General features: G+C 48.3%; 1 long non-coding RNA gene across 2 annotated transcripts in view; it reads right to left on the reverse strand.

The window, feature by feature from the left end:
• Positions 1-476: 476 nt before the first annotated feature.
• The window catches only part of LOC132021347 (uncharacterized), a 223,828-nt gene continuing 199,906 nt past the window's right edge, over positions 477-24,398 (reverse strand). Inside the window, exon 8 of one of the 2 annotated variants that reach the window (XR_009405305.1) lies at positions 477-844. This is a non-coding gene — a long non-coding RNA (uncharacterized LOC132021347). The remainder of the gene's footprint in view (positions 845-24,398) is intronic. The other variant, XR_009405307.1, reaches the window with a different exon arrangement.

A 24,398-nucleotide genomic window follows, 5' to 3' on the forward strand; every position in this document is an offset into this window, starting at 1 on the left:
CCGAATGGAGGGGTTTAATGCTCATAATACTTTTGGTATGAGGAGTGACGAGGGAGCAGGTTATGTTGGGACAGGTTATACTGGCAGTGACACAGAGCAGAAATTTTGAGAATTTGTATATTGTTAAGTGGAAGAGAAAGCTTACACATAGATGTACAGTGGGATCATGCCTGTTTATATGTGTGTGTCTATGTGTGTCTACATGTGTGAGTATAATGCATGTTTATATGTGTGTGTCTATGTGTGTCTACATGAATATAATGTACACATACACACCTGTACATGTGGGATGAACGCATCACTCTGTAATTACACACCATTCAGATACATAAGCAGAGAAAAAAAAATGCCTGGGAAGACTCTAGAAAGATATTCAGCCAAATGTAAACGTAATTAGCCAATGGTTCCATTATAGGTGACTTTAATTTTTCTTTTTATTTCGTTGTATTTTCTAATTTTTCTGAACAGAATATGTATCACATAAGAAAAAATTGTAAGAGAAGAAAAATTAAATTATTTCCTATAGTATCTCATCAAATCCAACGACTGCTCTTGTCAATGTGATTTTTATGCATGGGTCCAAGGCCAGGGGTGCGGATAGGAGGGCAACACGGAGGTTGCGGTGGGCGGTTTTTCACGGCTTCCTGAGTAGGTCTCTGTGAGCGGCTCACGCTCCCACGTCAGCTGATCTGGATTCTAGATTATACCCCGCTGCTGAACTCTCTGGCCCTCGCTTTCTTCTGGAAAGTGGGCAGATTCCACTGGGATCCCAGGATGGCAAATCAGAGACCATAGAGGAGCTTCTCAGCTGCGGTGGGAAGGATGCTGACCTTGATCTGACTTCCTGGGGAAAGAGTGCTGTAATTGATTAGAGATGTCTGCACCAGGCAGCCCATGGTAAAAAAAAAAAAAAAAAAAAAAAAGCCACAAACCCTCCTAGCGTTCCAGATGGCTGTAGCCTTGCCTTCTTGACCTTCCCTGACTCTCCATCAATACCTTGATTATAACTGTTGTTATGGTGAGCAATTACTCAGTGGGAGCTCTGTCTTGTTTATTTAATAATTGCTAATACTGGAGTCAGGCTCACATGGGCATTCAGAGATCAATGAATGTCAGATAGATTACTCTGAAAGTGATTACCAAATGGGAATTCAATTGCTAGATATAGGTGTGCAGCTTTCCAAGGCACTTGAGGTTGCTGTTTGGGAGTGTAAGTTCTGCTGTATTAGCATACGATTTAATGCACACCAGGTTGTAGAATGAACATCCATTAGAGACAAGAAACCACCAAACACCATCATCCTAGGTGGGTTCCAGCATGTGTAGGAGGGTGGTGTGGGCAGTCTCATCACAGAGACCCCTGGCTGCCAGTCCTCCCTCTATCTTAATCATATATGTTTTTTGAGGTGTAATTGAAGTTATATGTGTTTCAGGTATACAACATAATGATTCAATATGTCTTTATCATATTGTTGAATGGTCTTATTATGACATGGTGGTTTGAACTCGGGTTTGAATTCAGGCTGGATCATTAGGGGCAAATCATTTTAATGTCCCCAGGCCTCAGCTTTCTCATTCAAAAGAAATGCCCTCTGGCTCTGGAGAAGGCAACAGGACCTTGAACTGCTTCTCAGGCTCCATAGAAACTTCTGCCTTCCTGAGACCTCCTGGACCCATTCCATAGATGGGTAAGTTGGTGGAAGCTTCTCAGATGGTAGCTATTTTATTTATTTTTTTTTCAAGATTTTATTTATTTATTTGAGAGAGAGACAGTGAGAGAGAACATGAGCGAGGAGAAGATCAGAAGGAGAAGCAGACTCCCCATGGAGCTGGGAGCCCGATGTGGGACTCGATCCCAATCCCGGGACTCCAGGATCATGACCTGAGCCGAAGGCAGTCGTCCAACCAACTGAGCCACCCAGGCGCCCCGGTAGCTATTTTAATGAGAGATCATTTGCACCAGAAAATTTGAGAGACTTTGGAGACCTCACATCTTGCCTTTTCTTCCACATCCTGCACACTTTTCTTTTAAGGGAAAAGAAAAGTATGCCCACCCCGACCTAGACATCTTCTCTCCTCCCCTCTTCCCTGCTCCTCACTTACTTCCCCCAACATATCTGTCTTGTCCTCCTATTCTTTTTTTTTTTTTAAGGTTTATTTAGCAATGGGGGTGGGGTAGGGTAGAGGGACAGAGGGAGAAGCAGACTCCCCACTGAGCAAGGAGCCCGATGCGGGACTCCATCCCGGGATGCTGGGATCACGACCTGAGCCAACGGCAGACACTTAACTGACTGAGGCACCCAGGCGCGCTCTTGTCCTTCTTGTTCCTTTCTTACATCCCTGCCCCACCTTCCCTGAGGGCCCTCAAACTGCCTTCTCTCTCCAGCTCCCAAGGAAGGCAATACTCTTTGTTCTTCTACCTGTTACAGCAACAGAGCTTTCCCATTCCTAGGCTCCATCCCAGTCCGTCTCCTCAGGCTCCTCCCTCCAGAGTGTTGGCTCCTCACAGGGGCCTTCCGCCCTGCTGGGGGATGGGTGCCCGCACCCTGTCTGGCGAGGAAGAAACAGCTCAGCCAGAGGCTCTGACTACTGCAGCTGCTTTCAAGCATTTGAACGTGAGAAGGATGGGATCTGGGGCCTGGTCAGGGGCCAGAGAACTTTGCATATTCACAGGATGTACTTGGACAAACAATCTAGGACAACAAAGGCCTCCTGGTGGCTGGTGCTGGGTCCTCACCCCAGCCTCAGTGACCTGTCACTTGTCTGGGCGGCCCTAGCACCATGAAGCAGCGTGCTTTCTTTTCTTTTAAATAGATTTTTCAGTGTATTCAAAAGGATGCAGAATATGTATCTTCAAGGATGCTGGAGCAATGCCCAGCAGCTGGGGAACCAGTGGCCCCCTCCACGTAAGGCTCCCCCTGCGGGATGGTTAAACCCCCAGACCCTCAGGGCAATGAGTGGAAACGGAGCCTGGGATGTGGACACCAGACTTCTATTCTTCCCCAGTCCGGATCCAGAGGGCTCCTGGGGTTTTGTAATAAGCCTAGCAGTGATCCTACGGACAGAGCAAAAATAACAAAGTGACCAACTTGGCCTGGGACACAGAAGCTTCTGGAAGAGCAGAATGGCTCAATGTATGGCAGGTTAGGAGGCCATGGGGAGGCACGGTCTAGAGCTACAAGCTGCCTGGGACCATCCTGAGACACAGGGGCTGGGAGCTGAGCGGTCAAGGGCAAGGTTTGTAAGTGGCATGGGGGTGTGGGAGGGTGTAAGCGTTTCCCCTGGTGCCTGGAGCCTTATCATGGGCATCTGCGGAAGCAGCCAGGAGCTCGGTCCCCACTCTGTTGGGGTGTGGAGGTGTGCTGCCGATGCGGTGAGGGAGCTGCCCCCTCCATCCTCTCCCTGAAGCCCGATTCTGCCCATGGGCCCATTGCCAGGCTTGCTCTGAAACAGCTCACCCCTCTGCCTGTGGTCAGCAGACACTCCCCACCCCCCATTGTCAGGGATTGCCAAATCCCAGATCTGAGCCCAGCCCGCCTCTGGGTCCCCTGAGACTGGGAAGAGTAGCCGCTGCTCTCCCACAGGGTGAGCATTCAAAGAGCAAGTTGTTTGAAAAATACTCAGCCCGGCCCAGAATGAGACCTTGTTGTTAATATCAGTATTAATGATAGTGGCCTGGGGCCAATCACTTAACCTTGGTGAGCTTCCATTTCCTCATTTGCAAAACAGGGAAGTAAAAATAGCTGCTCCACAGGATTGCTGGGAGGTTCAGAAGGAAAATCCTTGTCTGCTGCAGATAGACCCGAAGAGCAACTCACTCAAATCTTCTCCGAGCTTTCAATAGCTCCGGCAGACACTTGCTGGTCATTTCCCAAAGCTGAGCGTTACTGTGCATTGGCATCCTGATCTCTGCTGGGTTTTTTCAATTTTATTTTTAAGTACTCTCTCCACCCGACGTGGGACCTGAACCTACAACCCTGAGATCAGGAGTTGCACGTTCTGTTCTACCGACTGAGCCAGCCAGGCGGCCCTGATCTCTGCAGATTTTCTTTAAAGTGTCCAGAAAACTGTATCTGAGCATACAGTTCCCACCTCACTCCCAGCTCCCCAAGTTGTTCTTCCCATGGGCTACCTTGTTTTGTCCACTGTGGCCAGTGGAGAACTCAGGCACAATGCTGGGGAGAATTTGCAAGCGGGTCACCTCTCGTCTGTGTGAATAGGAAAACGGGTTTCTTCTCTGGGACAGACACACCATGGAGCATGGACACGGGAACAAGCCGTGTGCAAACGAGCTTCCTCCAGACTGCAAACCTGAAGTCTCGGGGCCTGGGCAGGTGTATAAATGGCCACGAGAGGAGCCGCCTGGGTGTGAGGCAGTCAGAAGAGTAGGGACTACCGACCCTAAAGGGCCCAGTCCTGGAGTTGTAGGTCGCGGTGCAGGTCAGAAAAGCCCATCTGTGGTAGAATACGGTGGTGGGAGGCGGGCCACAGCGGGCCTCTGGCCCCTTGCAAACCCACATACTGTCCTACCCCCAGCGTGGGGATGTGCTTCCCCCCTTCCTTGCCCCACTTCTCCTTGCCTGCTGCTGCTCATCTGAGACCTCTTGACTGACACCTGGACTTCTCCCTGCCCCAGTTCTCTCTGCTCATGGGCTTTCCTTCCACAGCCATGCCCACCAAACCCTTTGCCTGCATTCCTTCCCTTCCTCTCCTGAGATGTCCTTGACCCCAACCCAGCACTCAATGGCTCCTTCCTGACAACAGGCTTCCTGAAGCCAAGACACCTGCCTGGCATGGCGTCTGGTACCAAAGAGATCTGTGAACAAATCCACTTTTCTCCATCTGCTGTCTGCGACCCACCCCCTACGCCCTCACCCAACCTCGAATCCCAGGATCCGCATGCACCAGCTCACTGCCCCTCAAAGAACAAAGACGACTGTCCTGCTTCCCTGCCTTGGCTTTTACTGTGTTCACTGCCTGCGGTTCTCTTCTCCCCTTGTCCATCAACCCTTCAGAACTTGGCATGAGTCTCAGTTCTTCCACTGCGTCTCCTGGAGAGACCAAGCTGCTCTTTCCCCGAATCCCCGCGGGCGCTCCCTGTCTCCAGGAGGCTGCGGGATGGGGATCTCTTGTATTCGACAGTTCTGACCTTGCCGAGTCTGCGGACTTCCCCCACTGGAGGTTGCTGGGCATCAAAGACACATTCACAACTGGAAGGACTTGGCAATACTGTTTGTCCTGCCCACAGTTAGTGGTCACTGAAGGCTTGCGGAGAAACTAAAGAACTCAGGACTTGCTTATCAATTAGCGTTTTCCACCATTTTTCCTTTCAAATCTCCAGAGACCCCGAAGCAGCACTTGGGTTTCCCTCGCTCAGAGAACACCAGCTCCATACCCCATGCCCTACTGTACTTTGTCTCCATAGATCTTCCCTCTGCCTGCAGGACAAGCCACAGAACTACCTTCATGGGTGAGTATGGCCTTGTGTTTCGTTCTTGTTTTTGAGTGTGCAAGTTTCAAGCAAAAACCCTTCCAAAAGTTACTGGGCCCGCATGACAGGACCATGCGGGGTACAACCACCTGGTGGCACACCTGTCAGACCAGTGCCGGCAGCCCACTGCACTGGGGACACTTGTGAGAGCCAAAGCCAACTTCCTAAAGGAGGCCAGTGGGCAAACGGGACCCGAGCCATGTCTCTGTCCCGAGTCATGAATTGGGACCCCAGAAAGAATTTCTCGTTTTACCCTTCACTTCTTCACGCTGTTTTTCTTCTTTCCCTGGTCACCTGGAGAGTGATAGAGTGGCTCTCAGTTCCCAGTGGTTCTGATCAGATAGGACTGTTGCCCAGTGGCTGCTGTGCAGAAAATCCATATCTTAAGATTTTATGAGATATTACTTAGATAAAGTGTTCTGTGACCAAATAGGTTTGGAAAACACTACACAAAAGTTCATCGTGTTTCTTTACTGCAGGACTTCTCAGTGCCTTTAATGTGTATGGTTGTCTGAGAGAGTGACCATTCATATGGCACCCCTATGCTTTTTGAGGCCTAAAATGTGTTTGCTCAAGGAAAATCTTGAGGGAGTGCATGGTGAAGAATATATTCTGGGAGACGTGGTTCTGAAGGACTTGCGGCCAGCACCCAGCCCTGGGCTTGCCGGCAATGCTGGTTCCTCGTGCAACTTTCCCTCTTCCCCCTGTAGGCATGCTGGCTTCATTTTTAATTGTATTCCCATGTGTCCTGTCCTACTCGATATGACTCTGGCCACTGACTTCCGCAATTCTAAAGCCTAACAGAGGCCTGTGTGTCCTGAGATCACCTCTCATCGCTGGCAGCCATCTCTATGAATTCCGGAATGAAAGTACAAAAGCTAGTGGCCAGACTGGCACGGCTGACCGCATGTGGGCAGGGACCGGGCGGTCATTCTTCTTTGTCCATCCTATGCTCCTGGCATGGCCAGGGGACCTGGGGGGCGGGGGGGTTCTAGGAATCCAGTCACTCCAGTTCACACCAACAGACATTTAAAGCAGAACAAAGCATGATTTTCACAATGGCTCCTAGGAGTCTGACAGGGGTGGACCATAAGCGGCCAGCCCATGATTTTAACTGCTATTTTCTTTGATTCTAAGATGTCATCAATTGTAAGACACACCATTGTTTTAGGAACTGCTATATTTTGGGTGTGTAGGAGGGAGAAAGAAAAAAGAAACACCACATGTCGTATACCAACCAATTGTAAGACATATCCTGATTCTAGAATAATTAAAATCTGAACAATTGTGTGCCTCGGGATTGAGGAAATCGGCTATTTCTACAGGTCAGGGTTGGCTTCCTTCTTCCTCACTTGTGAGGAAGCTGCGATTCAGGCTCTAAGGGGGAAGGCAGGGCACTAGGGGCGCTGGGCCGGTGTCTCATCTCAGGAGTCACTGACCACCCCCCGCCCCCGACGTTGCCAGGCTCCGTGCTAAGTGAGGGGAGAGTGGCGTAAAACATGGCCCGTCTTCACCCGCTAGCATGCAATCGTGGAATCCTGCCAGGAGGCGATGCGTCTCCTACAACGTCCCAGCAGGAAAGGCGGTGTTGAGGGCCTGCGTCTTGTAAGGATCACAGTAGGACTGTCCAAATGTACATGAAGCCAGTTCTGTAAACTGTGAAGCTTAGCATCCCTATTTTTCTTGCAATGACTAAAATCACCACTAATCTGGGATGCCTGGGTGGCTCAGTTGCCTAAGCGTCTGCCTTTGGCTCAGATCATGATCCCAGGGTCCTGGGATGAAGCCTTGCATTGGGCTCCTTACTCAGCAGGGAGCCTGCTTCTCCCTCTCTCTCTGCTTCTGCCGCTCCCCCTGGGGGTGCTCTCTCTCTCTCTCTCTCTTTCTCTCTCTGACAAATAAATATCTTTACAAAATAAAAATAATGAAATAAAAAATAAAATAAAATCACCACTCATCGTAAAGATAAAATCAAAGTGGAAATTTGCTAGGACTATTTTGACCCTCTGATAACCCAGGGCCTCCTGCCCTGGCCTTGGCTAAAGAATCCATCCCCTGCCTTCTTGCCCCACTGGCCACAAACACTTCGGTGCACTGCAGACCAGAGGCGGGTCTCGGAACTTCCCAGTGGCCTGGGGGAGAAGGATTGCAATGGAGGAGTGTTCCAGGGCGGGAGAAGGCCTGGGCAGAGGGACCAGTTGTCTGGGCAAGTCCTCTGGAGGATGGGAGTCTTCCTGGAGGTGGTAATGTTTGAGGAGGTTCTTAGAAACCAAGTGCCCTGGCCGGGGCTAGAGATGTTAGACAGGAATGGGGGCAGGGAGGGGGAGCAGGGAGGTGAGCTGGAGAGCAGCGGAAGGAAGCTTGCTGCTGGAGGATGCGGGCTGAGACCATGGGGGAGCTGGGAGACGGGGCAGGGGGCGTGCATGGTGTTGGAGCTGGGCAGCTTGGGGAGGGATATTTACACCTTAGTTTCAACAAATCAGCCAAGGCCCCTTTAAACGTTGCAGTGTCCAAGGTTCCCCAGAGTGCCCCAGATGCCTTGCGCTGTTTCATGGACACCCCCCCCCCCACAGCCCCCAGGACAGAGTGCCCGCATAAACCTCACCACCACACACCCTCCATCTCAGGAACCTGGCTGTTCCTTCTGCTGGAATGTTCTTTCCCCAGGTAGGTGCCTAGCTCACCACTCATCTCCGCCAGGTCCCAGCCACCTTAGTCCTGACCCTGTTAATGCAAACTCTGTCCTCTCATTCTGTGTCCTCTGTCTGCTTGGTCATCCTGGAGATTGTGCTCAGGAGTGCATTCTGCCTTCTTACTAGAATGTGAGCTCTGTCTTGGCTTCGTGCTCAGAACATAGCCTGACACTTAGCAGATGCTCCGTGTTTATTGTTGTTGAATTGGACTGGTTTCCAAGCCCTTCTACTTGTATTATTTTGTCAGATTCTCAATATTTTTCTGATTTATGGATGGGGGAAAAATATCTAAAAGAGACTCAGGGAATCATCCAGGCTAGTATTTGGGCTAGGAAGAGGAAGGGGGTGCAGAGCCCATACCTTCCCCCACCCCACAGCATTAACCTTTAGGATGACGCACACTTGATGCTCACTTGGCAGTGGCCTGTGCCTCCTGCCTCCTGCGGGACCCCCACATCTCGGGCCCTACCAGCCACCTGCTCTAGCCCGGCACGCGGTCTGCCCTTTCAGGGGTGACTGAGGTTGATGCAGTAGAACTCCACCCCTTGGGAAACAGGACCCCAATGGGAAGTTTGAGGGGTAGGATTTGGGGCTGAGTAGAAGGTGGAAAACTGAAGAGACTCGCCAGCAGAGGCTAACTGGACCTAACCCGAGTTAGCAACTTCTTACAAGGTTTCTCCAGCCAGGAAGAAGTGACCAGGTGACCCATCCCTGAGAAGGGTTACAGGAGGCAAGAATAAAGCAAGAAAATGTAAGGAGATGACCAGGACTGAAACTGGCTACTCATATTTGGATTCCTTTCCCCTCTTAGACCTTGGGAGAGATGACCAAAGGTCATTCCAATCCTTGGGATCACACAGCCTGAGCCCTGATGTGGCCCACTGTGGCCCAGCACCCACCTGCACCTGAACATGAACCCTAGACCATGGCTCCCCAAGACAACTCTCTAGACCGTGGTTCCTGGCCACTAGGACCCCTGAGAGTCTCCTTCAGAGGCTGCGATACATGTGGGCTCAAACCACCACCAGGATCCACTGAGCCCAGTCTCGGGGCTGACCCAGGCTGAGACATGCATGGTCTTAGGGGCTGATCTTTGCTGCAGCATTGGGAGTACCTAGCAGAACTCCCATCTAGGGCATCTAGAACACTCAGACTCCAGCGTGACTGCGAGGGCATCACCAATGTAATCTCTCTATTAAGAATCTTTGGAAATTGAGGCTTCTGAAAGCTAAGTAACTCCCTCCCAGATCTCTGATTTTTGGAGGAGGGAGACCCTGACCAGTGGACCCCTCTGGTCTTTTTGCAATCATCACGCTAGATTTTCCATGCAGCCCAGACCCAGTTTACCTGAATATCCAGCACTCCCCAAGCCAGACAAACAAGCTTGGAGCCCAATATATGGCAGACATTCAAGCTGCTTTTCATGAGGCTCTTCCACTGTCTGTTTTTAAGCCCATGGGGTCAGACAGAGGTCCCTGGGAGAGCCATCCACCTCAGAATAGCTCTAGAGAGGTCTAACCAAATGGCGTTTTAGCCAAATGAGGTACCAAAAGGTCCTTGAAAGTAATTCCTCTCTTCATATGACCATTTGGAAACCACATTTGGAAGTGGGACCATGAAAATAAAGACCAGTCCCACTGCCAGGACTCAGAGGGAATCAGAAACATACCATAATGTGTCTTTTTCTTTCTCCCTATTTCCCCCATAGAGATATTAGGTTCTAGAAAGACGGCGACTAAAAATAAATAAAGAAATACAAAGACTGTGGCTTCCACCTGGAGTGGAATCCTTGGGATCACACAGCCTGGGGGAAGCCATTCTCAAGGTCACGCAGCAGGCTGGAGACACACAAGTTGGTGAGGGATGGAGGAAGAAGAGTGACCACAGGAGTGAGCCTGGAAGAGGCTCTCACACATCATAGCAAACCTTCAGATGAGACCACAGCCCCTGCAGATAGTCTGACTGCCACCTCACGAGAGTCCTTGAGCTTGAGACACCCAGCTATGCTGTGTCTACGTTTCTGACCCTCAGAAAGTATAAGTGTTTGCCGTTTTAAGCCACCAAGTTTTAGGGTGATGTGTTCCATAGCACAAGACAAGTCATACCGCTTCTTAGCCTGACGAGATGTAGGTAGGGATGAGGAATGAAGAAAGGGCGATTCTCGTACAAATGAGAAAGGTGCAGAGGTCACAGGTGAACATCTAACACTCGAGGGATTGAGTAAAGGATTCCCAGAGGAACTCAGGCTTCCCGTAGAGAGGTGGAAGGCCATACGGAGCCACACAGTGGCACCGAGCCCCTGGGGTAATCCCAACCTGGAGCCACTCTGCTTCCCCTGAGGTTCTATAATGGGGCTTCCATTAGCAACATTTTCTACCTGTGGCAATGCGACATCACTGAGGAACCTTCCCTGTTAGACTGCTGCCCCGCCCAATTAGATCAGAACTTCAAGCAGTGATGTTTGGGCATCCATAGTTTTCTTTCCTTTCTTTCTTCTTCTTCTTTTTTTTTTTTTTTAAGTTTTATTTATTTACGTTATCTCTACACCCCAAATGGGGCTTGAACTCACAACCCTGAGATCAAGACTCTCATGCTATTCTGACTGCATGAGCCTGTGTGTTTTGTTTTGTTTTTTTTCTATCTAAATGCTGCTTTATTTTTATTTATTTTTTAAAAGATTTTATTTACTTTATTTATGTACGTGTTTACTTATTTTATTTACTTATTTGTGCAACAAGAGCACAAGAGGGGGCAGGGTCAGAGGGAGAAGCAGGCTCCCCACTTAGCGGGGAGCCTGATGCGGGACTCGATCCTGGGACTCCAGGATCATGACGTGAGTTAAAGCCAGCTGTGTAACCAACTGAGCCACCAAGGCACCCTCTAAATGCTGTTTTAATTTTCTTTCTTTTTTTTTTTTAAATGCATACAGCTCCTTGAAAGAGGTTGTGTGTGTGTGTGTGTGTGTGTGTGTGTGTGTGTTGTGCACACGCACACAGGCACCTGTACTCTTGTGCCCACCACTATCATTCCTTGTCCAGGAAACCACTATCCCAGTCTCTACCACCATAGACCAGTTTTGCCTGTTTTTTAAACTTCATATGAATGAAATTTCACAGTCGTTGGATCTGCTTGCTAACTAGTGACTGGAACAGAGTCAGTGACATTCAATGCCTCTCTTTCCTTGTCTGTAAGAAGGGGATGATGGGAGCACCTACCCCACGGAGTCATTGGGAGGCTTAAAGGCGTTCCTACCTGGAAAGCCCTTAGCGTCATACCTGGCGCGCAGTGAGCTCTCGGCACGTTAGCCGTTAGTGTCCATAAGCTCTAAGTCGTTTCCTATTTTGCGGGACACGAACTCCTGCCTTGGATGCTGGTGTGTGTGTGCCCACAGCAGCTTCACGGGGCTGTAGTTAGGTCAGTCTCTGCCGGGATGATGGGAGCGTGTGATGGGATGCAGCGGGAAGCGCAGCTTGAGCAGGAGGGATGGCCAATGTTGATGGAGCCCCACTATCAGCGGGCACCCAGGGCAGACCCCACCCCCCGTGTCCACACTCTGATCAGGCGGTGTGTGCACAGGCCACATGTGCGGCTTCAGGGTCCCAGGGGCCCCATGACACAGGCATTGTCCCTGCCATTTAACAGACAAGGAAGCAGAGGCTCCAGGAAGCAAGGAACAACCTCAGTGTCTGTAAGTACCAAGGGGTGAAACCACGATTCGAATCAGTTCTTTCTGGCTCTAAAATGAAGAGGTTTCCTCCTCATTCTTATTTTATTTTACTTGAATAAAGCACAAGTGTGCTCAAGTAGTTTCCCTGCACTGACTGGGGAGCCTGACATGGGGGCTTGACCTCATGACCCTGAGATCATGACCTGAGCAGAAATCAAGTGTCCATGCTCAACCAAATGAGCCACCCAGATGCCCCTGTATGTACTTTTTTTTTTTTTAATGTCAGAAAACACAGGGCCATACTAGAATACAAAGAAAATCATAAATAGGTTCTCCAACGAGCAAGCGGATTGTAGGTTCTCTGACCACAGCGGAATGAAGCTTGGGTCCACTACAGAGAAGATGGCCAAATTAATCCACAAAATCAAAACACGACATAGTTCCCCATGACATGAAAAATACTGGCAAAGCTGTCAGGTCTACCTATGGGAGTTAAACTAAAAGTTACCCTAAGACTCTAGGAACTGATGAGCCTGGGATGCCCATGACTTGAGGAACAGGAACTACGTTTAGAGAGGGGGATATAGTACAAAAAACATTGGTCTTTGTCCTTTGTTCCTGGCACAGACTTCCTGAAACCCTTCGGATTGACTGTTTTGTATGGCCCTAAGATGAGCCACACGGAGGCCCTAGATTGTTTCCAGGTGGGGGCTGGTCAGCCAGAAACACCAACTATGGCATCTGAAGGTTAGAACTTTCAGTCCTACCCGTGACCTCTGGGGAGGGGACGGAGATGGAGATTGAATTCAGTCTGCAACGGCCAACGGTTGAATCCATCCTCCCTCTGGAATGGAACCTTTCTACAAATCCATCAGCAGCGGGGTTTGGGAATTTCTTGGGTGGTGAATACACGGGGGCTCTGGGAGGTTGTCACCCCCAGAGAGAACATGGAAGCTCTGAGCCCCTGGCCCCATGCCCTGCCCTACATCTCTCTTCCATTTGTCTCTTCCTGAGTTGTAGCCTTTATAAGAAACTGGTAATTGTGAGTAGAGCACTTTCCCTGGTTCTGTGAGTCGTTCTAGCAAAGCTGAATTTGCAGTCAGCCAGGCAGAAGTGCAGCTAGCCTGGGCAGCTCATTTGTAGCTGACATCTGAAGTGGGGGCAGCCTTGGGGGACCAAGCCCTTTTGCCGGTGGGGTCTGCTTTGACGCCGGGTGGTTCATGTCAGAATTGAATTGAATTGCGGGACCCCCACTTAGTGTTGGAAAGCTGCAGAAGTGGTGTTGGAACAATGGATTTGGTGTCAGAGAAAAACCACACAGGGAGACTTAGGCTTCCCAAGCAGCCCGTATGTGTTGGGGAGGGAGGGGTGACTAATGGAGAGAGAGGGGCTGTTGTCTGGTCCTTGTTCCCATAGGACACCCATCAGAGCCAAGACAGCACCTCACAGCCTCCCTGCGGATTTCTGTGTTTGATCGTTTTCCAGCTCGGCACTTTGGAGACACAAAAATGGGCGTTTCTACAACACTAGTTTCTGCTTTCATACAGATGTGCGATTCTAGGAGAATACTTAATATTTAACCTTGGTGTTCTTATCTTAAAGTGGGTGTTCACTCCCACCATTGTTTGCACTAACCGCATTTTACTGTGCTGTGTGATTTCCATTAGACAACGTTACCTCTCCGGGCCTGTTTCCTTATCTGTAAAAACGGCAACCACAATACCTAGGCAAGAGGCCATTGCTGGAGATAGCGTTGCAGGGGCCCAGTGCACAGTCCAGGCAGTACAGAATAGGTCTGGTCATTAGCATGGTCTTTTGATTAAAATGTACTTGGAATCTTATCTATAAAATAAATTCCAACCTACAGATGGAACTATATGACGCATGAAGGTCGTGATGTGTTAATATTGAAAGTTCAGTTTCCCCAGGGATGGGCAGCCACAGAGGCCAGGACTACGCAGAAAGGGGCATTCCTGTGGGTGGACAGGACCTGCCTGTGTCCACTCCCACTTCAACAAAGGCCCCAGAGGCCCAGGCTCAGGGACAGCCTTCCATCTAGGTCTCTGCCCGTGCACTCCGGAAGGCCATCAGATCATTTCCCGAAACTGGAGCTGAGCTCTGTGTGTCTGGGTGCTTTGCACACTCCTACGTAGCCCCAGCATCCTCCTGACCCTGTACCACTCTGCCTAAGTCTCATCAGCGGGTTTTCCCTCAACTTCTGAGATCTCTCAATTCATGGGGAATCACCTAGAGAGACTCCATTCTCCTTCATTACTAGCCAGCTACTTTGTTTCTCGACTCAAAACAATTAACATCATCTGGTTTACCCTCCAAATGCTCTTGTGATTTCTGCAGACTCACACCTCTGGGTTCCTGGTGTTGGAGAAGTTCCCCAGAACGGGCGCCGACGGCAGCATCGGCAGAATGTGGGGCCTCATGGTGTGGACATGGACTGGGCTGTTGCTCTTGGCTTTATTTGAAGCCTACCTTTTATTTGATTATTATTATTATTATTTAAATATTTTATTTATTTATTTGGTAGAGAGGGAGAGAAAGAGCTTGAGTCGGGGGGAGAAGCAGAGGAAGAAGCAGACTCCCCGCCGATCAGGGAGCCCAACACAGGCCAACCAGGACCCTGCTGAAAGCAGACGCTTAACTGACTGAGCCACCCATGTGCCCTGTGATGCCCACCTTTTAATCCATAATGACAAGTCCATGACGGGGGACAACTAGGGCCAAGTGTCTGAGCTCCTCTGCAGACCCCTGTTCCTTGTGCTGCCCCTCCTTCTCTCGTTCTCAGGATTGCTTGGAAGGTGATGGGACAGTGGCTTTATCAAGGAGACTCCTTGCTCACAAAACAGAATGCACTGCTCTTCTGTGCCTCATAATAAAAATCATGAACAAGGTGCTGTTTGTTACCTTTAAACTCACCTGGGGTCAGCAGCTGCTTCCCCTGGCTGTCCCAGCCCTGATGGAGGGTGAGGATCTCTGGGGAGCACCGAGAGGGAGAGATGGCTGCCGCTGGCTGGTTTCATAGCACAGCCAAGAGAAAACTACACACTCCAAGAAAACGCATCTGAATTCTCTACCATGTCTCCCCCATACAGAGGTTGGAGATGCACATAAACTGCCCTGATTTTGTCCCTTCCAAGCGACACACATGCACAAAACCCTTTGAATGCCATTGGCCAGAGACCTGTTGTCCCCCTGGAAACCCTGCCTTATTTCCTGCTACCACCACAGGCCTCTTCTCATTTCTCAAATCCATTAAAGAAACATGCTGAAAATATTTGGTATTGTCTGATACTTTTCATAAAAAGCATGCCCCTTTCCAAAACAAAGCACACCAAACTCAGAGCAAGAGAGGGCAGTACTCATAACCTGATAACCCTAATTTCTCCCTCAAACCTCCTCTCTCTCCCCCTTTGCCGTCACCATCTATGTTCCAGAGCCACACAGAACACCAGATGAGGCCAAAGACAAGGTTGCTGGGAATGACCAGAAACTAGGCAAATGGAATGCTGACCAGTTCCTGGCAGAAGACTCCACAATACCCCTTGGAGTTTTACTGGGCTGGGGTCATAAGGGTCAACTCGTACGTGTGACTCCAATCTTTCTCTGTCAGTAAGACTCTGGGGAACCAGGACATGAACTCACTTGAATGGATGGGGCCAACCCCTCTCCGGAGAAAATACTGTCAGAACGCATAGAAATAAATCCCAACAATCCCCAAAGCTTCATAAATGGCGTCTTGCACTGACCGTGTTGAGCTGGATGGGGCTCCTCCTCTGTACTCCTATCCATGTGGGGTCGGTAGCCTCTGGGCTCCCCCAGCACCAGGCTCGAAGTACCACAGGGAGTTGATGGCAGCAGTCCCTCCTGTGTTTTGCTTGCCCTTGCCATCCTGGGGCTCTCAGGGCTGCTCATCTGTGAGGATTGCCCTTAGCATGCCCCACACGGGGTACAGCCTGGTACTGGGGACTCTTACTATTCCAATATCCTGTGTTCCTACACATTTCTTTCCTGGAAAGCCTCCCCTGACATGCAGCACTCTCTGTACACTCCTTGGGAGGAAATACTGTAAACATGCTAACAAGTACCCAGAAGAAAATAACAAATATCCACACATTCCCATGGACTCATTAAAGAATATTTTGCACATTTGTTTCAGGCCTTCGGGAAATAGTACATAAAACAATACAGACATAGCCAATGGCGTCCTTGATCTTGTTCCCCATCCCTACTTCTCAGAGACACCACAGTTGTTTTTTTTTTTAATATTTTATTTATTTATTTGACAGAGAGAGAGATCACAAGCAGGCAGAGAGGCAGGCAGCAAGAGAGGAGGAAGCAGGCTCCCTGCTGAGCAGAGAGTCCGATGCAGGGCTTGATCCCAGGACCCTGAGATCATGACCTGAGCCAAAGGCAGCGGCTTAACCCACTGAGCCACCCAGGCGCCCCGAGACACCACAGTTTTGAATTTAGTGTGTTTTAGTCGTAAGCAGGCATTTTAGATTTTCCTACAGAGCTCATCCCTCAATAATACAGCATTGTTCTGTACGTTTTTAAAACTTTATGGAAATCTACCCTACTCTTGTCTATCCTTCTGAAGCTAGGTTTTGTCATTCACCACTGGTTTTAGATTTAACTGTACAGATACATATTATTCTAGCTAATTTATTTTAACCGTTATATAATATTCTGTTGTATGAAAGTATCATAACCGATGTATTTCCTATTAATGGTTTTCTCGTTCTTTTTGAGCTTTTCGCAGACAAGGCTACATGGATTTTTATGCACACGTGTGTAAGTTTCTCCAGGGTGGATCCCTACCCTCCAAAGGGACGGCGCCACACTACATCATCAGCTCCGTGTGAGTTCCCAGTTCTCACGTTTGTGCCAGTCCTTGGTACTGGCAGACAAGCACTTTGGCTAATCTGATGCATCAGAGGTTATGATGGCTAGTTTTATGTGTCAGCTTGGCTGGGCCTATTCTGGATGTTTCCGAGAGGGTGTTTTGGATGAGGTTTACTCTTGAAATGGTAGACTTTGAGTAAAGCTGTTTGTCCTCCATAATGTGGGTGGGCCCCACCCAATCTGCTGGAGGACCAAATGGAACAACAGACTGACCTCCTCAAGCACTAAGGAATTCTCCAGCAATCTGCTCTTCTGATTTTCTCGGCGACATCAGCTCTTCAAACCTGAGCTATAGCACCAGTTCCTCCTTGGGTCCAGCCCAAAGATCTTGGAGTTGCCAGCCTCTATAATTGCATGAGCCAATTCCTTATTGTTTCCCACATATATGCACATTCTTTTGGTTTTGTTTCTTTACCCAGGAGAGCTGTGGGTAGTACAGAGATGGTATCTATCATTTGAGTTTGCGTTTCTGTGATTACTAATGAGGCTGACCATCTACTCCAATGTCCATTCGGCATTTGGATTACCTCACCCGTGACTTGTTCACATCTTTTGCCCATTTCTTTTTCATTGGGCTATTTGGGCTTTTTTCTCATTGATGTGTAGTTGTTCACATATTCTGAGCTCTGACCCTTCGTTCGTTATATGACTGCATTGCAGATATCTGAATCCAGTTTGATGCTAAACCTTCTTTATGAACAATCTTTTTAAAAATGTAATATCATCCTATTTATTATACTAAGTAGTTTACTGATTTTTGAATTAAGGTTTGTCATTTTGTATCCATTTTGAGAAAATAATTTCTTCCCCTGAAGTCACAAAGATAGTCATCTGTGTTTTCTTCTAAATTGTTTAAAGTAGTTGCTTTTTCCTCTTAGGCATTTAGTAAACATAAGATTTATTTTTGCATGTGTCGTGATGTAAGTATCTAACTGATTCTTATAGGGATAACCTATTATTCCCAAGTGAGTTATTTAATGAACCCCCTCCCCCTTCTTTTTACTAAGCTACAGTAACCCTCCAGTTATATATCAAATTTTCATATGTGTAGGTCAGTTTCTGAGTTCTCTATTTTTCTAATGATCTGTTTGCTATCTCTGTACTGATATTTTACTTTCTCAATTATTTTAAGTTTGTGATTTGTCTTGATGGTTGTCAGTTTGTTGAATTAAAAAAAAAAAAAACCGTTTGAGATTTTGGATAAATTTTATTGAGTTTTAGAGAGTAATGAGGGGGTAATTGCCATCTTTGTTAAGTAGATCTAGTCTTTCATTCAAGAACATGATGAATCCCTCCACTGACTCTTTTATCCCCTTAGCAGCATCTCAAAGTTTTCTCCAAAAAAAAAGCCCCCGCCAAACCAAATCAAAACCAAATCAACTTGTACATCTTCATGTACATCAACATGTACACAGAGAGATCTTATAGCTTTAGTTTTTACTATAAATGAGATCTTTTCCCCCTATTATATTTCCTAATTGGTTTAATTAATAACATAAAATGGGACTAATTGGTATGCATGAGTATTACATCTAGCACATTGGCTGGTCTCCCTTTCCATTTGAATAGTTTATTTGAAAATCGTCTGGAATTTTCTATGTAGATTATCACACTTCCCGAAAAGGACATTTTTGTTTTTCTTTTCTCTTTCCTTTTTTTTGGTCAATTCTCTTATTTCTTTTTGTTTTATTGCCTTCAATATGGCTCCCAAGATACTGGTACAAATATAAAGGACAACCTTGTCTTGTTCCTGGTGTTGATGTGCACGTTTCCAAAATCTTAATATTAATTAGAATATTAACATTTTTGGTATATTTCTGATCACTAAAGATCTTCCCTATCATTTTTATTTTGAATATTCAGCTCATTTACTTTAATTCACCTATATTTTAAAAATAAATTCATTCATTTAAAAAATTTATCTTAAATAACCTTTAGTTGCCATCCACAACTTTGATACATAATAATTTTATTATCAGACTGTCCCAAAGAAATTTCAGTTGTAATTTTCTCTTCAAACTATGAAGAATTTGGGATGCCTGGCTGGCTCACTTGTTTAGGCACGTGCCTTCAGCTTGGGACTTGATCCCAGGACCCTTCCTGGGATCAAGTCCCACATCCGGTTCCTTTCTCAGTGGGGAGCCTGCTTGTCCCTCTGCCTGCTGTTCTTGCTGCTTGTGCTCCCTCTCTCTCTTTCTGACAGATAAATATATAATATATAAAATCTTTAAAAAGTAATGTATGAATAATTTGAGTTCTTAAACATATGAATGTGATCACTGATTACTGAATTGATTACTGATTTCTAATTTAATTGGGTTGTACTTAGAAAATATGATCTGGGGCACCTGGGTGGGCTCAGTGCGTTAAAGCCTCTGCCTTCGGCTCAGGTTGTGATCCCAGGATCCTCGGATAGAGCCTCGCATTGGGCTCTCTGCTCATCGGGGAGCTGCTTCCTCCTCTCTCTCCGCCTGCCTCTCTACCTTCTTGTGCTCTCTGTCCAGTAAATGAATGGAATCTTAAAAAAAAAAAAAAGATCTGTGTGATTTTGATAATTCTAGATATTTGCTGAGTCTTTCTTTGTGACCTACTATGTAGTCAAATTTTTAAAGATTTTTATTTATTTATTTATTGAGAGAGAGAGTGTGAGAGCACAAGAGTGGGAGAGGAGCAGAGGAAGATGGATAAACAGATTCCATGCTGAACTCAGAGTCCCACTGAGGGCCCTATCTCAGGACACTGAGATCATGACCCGAACAGAATACAAGAATGGGATGTCCCACTGACTGAGCCATGCTGGTGCCCCTGGTCAAATTTTTAAATGATCTGTGTATCTCCAAAGAAAATGATGATGACCATCTTTGGTTGAATGCTTTTACACACACACACACACACACACACACACACACACACACACACGATAATGCCTGTTTCTTTTATTTTCCAAAATCTTTCCTATCTTAGTATTTTATTTCAATTGCTTGGCTTATCAGTGTCTGACAAAGTTAGATGAGTCAAAATCTTTGGCTTACAATTCTGTCAATTTGCTTACTATATTTTGAGGTGTGCATCGTTAGATACATACACATATTTTCAATTGTATTTATCTATGTAGAGAGACAGTGGGGGAAGGGGCGGAGGGAACGGAAGAGAGAGAATCTCAAACAGACTCTGAAAAGCGCAGACCCCTACACGGGGCTGGATCCCAGGATCCTGAGATCATGTCCCAAGTGGAGATCAAGAGTCAGATGCTCAACTGACTGAGACACCCAGGTGCCCCAAGGCACGTAGACATTTAGAATTATGATGGCTACTTAGAGAATTGGTGTCTTGATTCTTATGCGGTTTCTTTCCTTATATTACAGTTTGTCTGTTATTGCTAGCATTTATATGGTGTGTATTTTCCCATCCCTCTACTTTTAGCCTTTCTGTGTGGGTTTGAAGATGGTCTCTCAGAAGCAGGGTATAGCTGGATATTTTAGAAATTCAATTTGACAATTTCTCTCTTGGAGTAGGTAACTTTAAGACTATTTATAGCTGCTATACTGATATAGTTCAAAGTATTATTTTATTATTGTGTTTTGTGTGCTTTTTAAAAATTTATTTATTTATTTATTTTAAGATTTTATTTATTTATTTGACAGACAGAGATCACAAGTAGGCAGAGAGGCATGCAGAGAGAGAGACGGAGAAGCAGGCTCCCTGCCGAGAGAGAGCCTGATGTGGGGCTCGATCCCAGGACCCTGGGATCATGTCCTGAGCCGAAGGCAGAGGCTTTATTTAACCTACTGAGCCACCCAGGCGCCCCAATGTGTGCTTTTTTTAAAAAAAAAGAGATTTTATTTATTTATTTAATGGACAGAGAGAGAGAGAGAGAGGGGGAACACAAGCAAGGGGAGTGAGAGAGGGAGAAGCAGGCTTCTGGCCATGCAGGGAGCCTGATGTGGGGCTTGATCCCAGGACCCTGGGATCATGACCTGAGCCGAAGGCACATGGTTAAGGACTGAGCCACCCAGGCGCCCTGTGTTCTTTCATAAAAGATTCCTTTCTTTCCTCCTTTCCTGCCTTTCTATTACTCTGTTGCCTAATAAGTGGTAGAGGGAAGCTCCATGAAGAAGAGTTTGGCGGGGGTCCTATAATCATACACCTGGGACAGCTGAAGCAGCCAGTGCTCCCTGGGCTGAGGGCCGCTGAATTGCCTGTTGTTCATATCTACTCCTTGAATAAAGAGTGATGCGAATTCAAGACTCACCCTTGCTCCAATGCCATAGTTTTATTTCTAAAGTCTATTTTATCCTTTGATGTTACTAAGCACCTATTCTGTGCCTGCCTTTTGGCAACAACTGCCTGAAGCTGATGAGCAGCCTTTCCTTTGGGTGGGTCCGTGCTCCCATTCACCACTGTCCCTAAAAGGATCAGACCAGGGTAAGGCAAATGAGGCCCCAGGAGCAAAAGTTCAGGTTTAGGTATCAATCCCGTACTAACAGGACGCTGAGAATGAGTTCTTCCTTAAGATGTGCTCACTGGACACCTTGCTGGTCTTGCCCTAGTCCTAGCTCTGGTCCCCACCACTCCCTGATGTCTCCCCACCAGGGAGGCTATGTGTAAATGGTCACACTGAGCTTGCGGTGTTGTTCTACCACTAGAGCGAAGTGGAAAGTAAACTTTCTGGTATGTTTGTCGCCATCACAATTGAGTAAACAAAGACGGCACTCGCCTTGACGAGTGCTGAGTTATAAATGGACTTGTTGAATCACCATATCCTGCGCCTGAAATCAATATGTCGCTGTATGTTTAACGGCACAGGAATTAAAATATGCATAAGAAAGTAAATAAATAAAACACATAAATGCAAGTCAAAAGAGAGATACCAGATTAAGCTAATTGAAATACAAAACAACAGCAACAAAAAAAATTGAGTAAACAAAATATAGACCAAAAGAGCCTGGATGTCCCCCCTCTGACTTCCCTGCTACCTTCCCCCAAGGTCTTGATTTTGAGGACCCGAGCTTCTCAGCCCCACTGGGCAAGGCCTTGAGTGTCAAGCTCAAGAGGCCCTCCGGCAGGACCTTAAGTCAGAGGAGCAACAAGAACAAGTAAGACCTTTTAGAGAAACAGCTTTGGCGGGGAGCTGGCGGTCCAGAAGGCTGCGTGTACTGGAATCCCCAGGGCCTGGGCTGGGAGGACCCCTTCCCTTCCCCTCGCACGGAGCCCTCCCCCCACTGCTCCCTTTCAGGCTCTCCCCTGGGGCGCCCCAGCAGCTTGGTCAAGGCTGCCTCTGTTTGGGGCTGCCCGGTGGGAGTGGGGAGCCCCACCCGGCCCAAAACAGCTCCCCTGGGGGAGCCAACTCCTTATTGTTACCGGGCTGAAAAGGAGAGGCTGTTATTTTACAGTAGAGATAAAACTTAATCACAGATGCGGACTGCCCGAAAATATTGATGACTTCATTCACCTGAGTCCCGGCCCTGGGGGAAGTGTTGGCCTCCCCAGAGTCACCAGACCGGTTCAGTGAGTTCCCGGCTCTCCCCAGCGCAGCCCAGACTTCTTCTAACAAAAGCCCAGGCTCCTGAATGGAGAGCATTCACCGGCAGCGGGGGGTCCCCCTGCAGACCTACTGCGTGCGCCCGCAGTCTGGACCGGGCTGGAGAGAAGGTCTGCCTGCGCGGCGCCCGCCTTCTCCCCGGACCCCTCGCCCCCCCCTCCGCTCCCTCCCAGCCCTCCCGCCCGCCCTCTTTCATTACAACCTTTATCTGGTGGCACCATCACCCCAGGAGACTCCCAAACAGAAAACCAGACATTAAGGAGCGGAGACAGGAGTTGCAAAATAAAAGTTCCTGTGTTCAGAAGGCGGGGCGAGCTCGCAGTTCGGACCATCCAGGTTTTTAGCCTGAGGGGAATGTATCCCCTTGGACAACGCGGAAATGGGGTAAAATTCAAGCTGTGTTTGACATAAACATTTAACGAGTTTTTACTGTTTGTTCTGCAGCATAAAGCAAACACTGAATATGGTAGTGGCTCATCGGGAACCAGGAGAGGGGAAAGCGCCCTCCGGCTCCCCACCCCGGCTCCCAGGCTTGGACGCCAATCCTCCCTCGCGAACCAGAAGATCCTGATCATGCCTTAAATTTAGTCCGAGCTCAGCCGGGTGACATGCACACCGCAGACATGCGGCTGAAGCCTGTGGACGTTCCCCAACCCCACCTCCTGCTTCTGGCTGCAACAGGACCCGGTGGCCCCGGACGCCAGCAGAGGCCACCCGGGAACACTGGCGGGGGTGACAGACTGAGCTTTCACGGAAAGGCTAGGGGATGATTCAGGCCAGGAAAAGGAGGGCAGTAGTATGCTTAAAGAATATGGCGAAGCTTTTCCTAGATGAGTTGTTGACTGCAATTTTTATTCCCAAAGATGGGGAAAAAAATAATCACAAATTACAGTGGAAAGGATTCCTGCTCGGAGTCCTTAGAGGGGCACACAGTCCCCTGGGGGAGGTCCAAGCCTCTTGGGGCATCTTTCCAGAAGCCCCACAGCCTGCAGCTCCTCTTGTTCTTTTCCAAGCTTGCACCTACCTGCTGTTGCAAGAATCCTGTCCCCCCAGCCTCCCCGGAGCTGGCCCTCTGCCCCCACTCACAGCACACCCTCTCAGCTCGCTTGTTTCTGTCAGGCTCCAGTACAACCCTGTTCCTCCGAGAGGCCTTCCTCGGGCCTCTTCCTGGCTTTCTCTTGGGCTCTCTCTCCCCTGAATCCCGCCCTCAACCCCTCCTGACCCCAGCACACTCACCCTGAGGACCCATGGGGCACAAACTGGTGTCGGCAGTTGCATGTGTAGCGGTGTCCCGCTGGGAAGATAATGGGCTGGTGGCAGGGAGCAGGGCAGGGTCTGGAAACTAGGTGGGTGGGCCAGGTAAATGGTGGGTTCATTTGTTATTTATTTTTATTTTTATTTGTTTATTTTTTATGCAATCGTTTCTTTCTGTCTGTCTTTCCTTCTTTCTTTCTTTTTTAATTTGAGAGAAAGACACAGTGAGAGAGGGAACACAAGCAGGGGGAGTGGGAGAGGGAGAAGCAGGCTTCCTGCTGAGCAGGGAGTCTGATGAGGAGCTCAATCCTAGGACCCCCCCGCCCAATCAGAACCGAAGTAGAAGGCAGATGCCTAACCAACTGAGCCACCCAGAGACCCCCCCCCCTTTTTTTCTCCAAAAGGGCTTCCCTGGCCTCCTCCCCAGGACCCCCAGCACCCATACCTGGATCCTGCCAGGCCAGGTCTGGTCCACACCGATGCCATCCAAACCCCCTGGGCCCTATGGGGAGACAGAGAAGTCCCGGAGCACACGTGGGTGCCACAAACCTCCTGCAGCCAACAGTGGGCTGCAGTTCCTTTCAAGATCTTGGGACAGGGAGCCTGGGTCCTTTCCCATTCTAGGGTGGGGGTCCTCAGTCCTTGTCCAAAATGAAACCCAACCCAAGCCATGGTGGGACTATACCAGGAGAGGACATGGCACTTACCCCTCCGTACCCTAAGTTCAGATCACACAGACCCAGACCGTCCCCCCGAAGACCCATATTCCCTGAGGACAACAGACCACCCACGGGGCCCAGGTCAAGAAAGGGACTGGTGCCTGAAAAAATATTC

This window comes from Mustela nigripes, chromosome 7 (assembly GCF_022355385.1).
Source record: "Mustela nigripes isolate SB6536 chromosome 7, MUSNIG.SB6536, whole genome shotgun sequence".
NCBI classification, from domain to species: Eukaryota; Metazoa; Chordata; class Mammalia; order Carnivora; family Mustelidae; genus Mustela; species Mustela nigripes.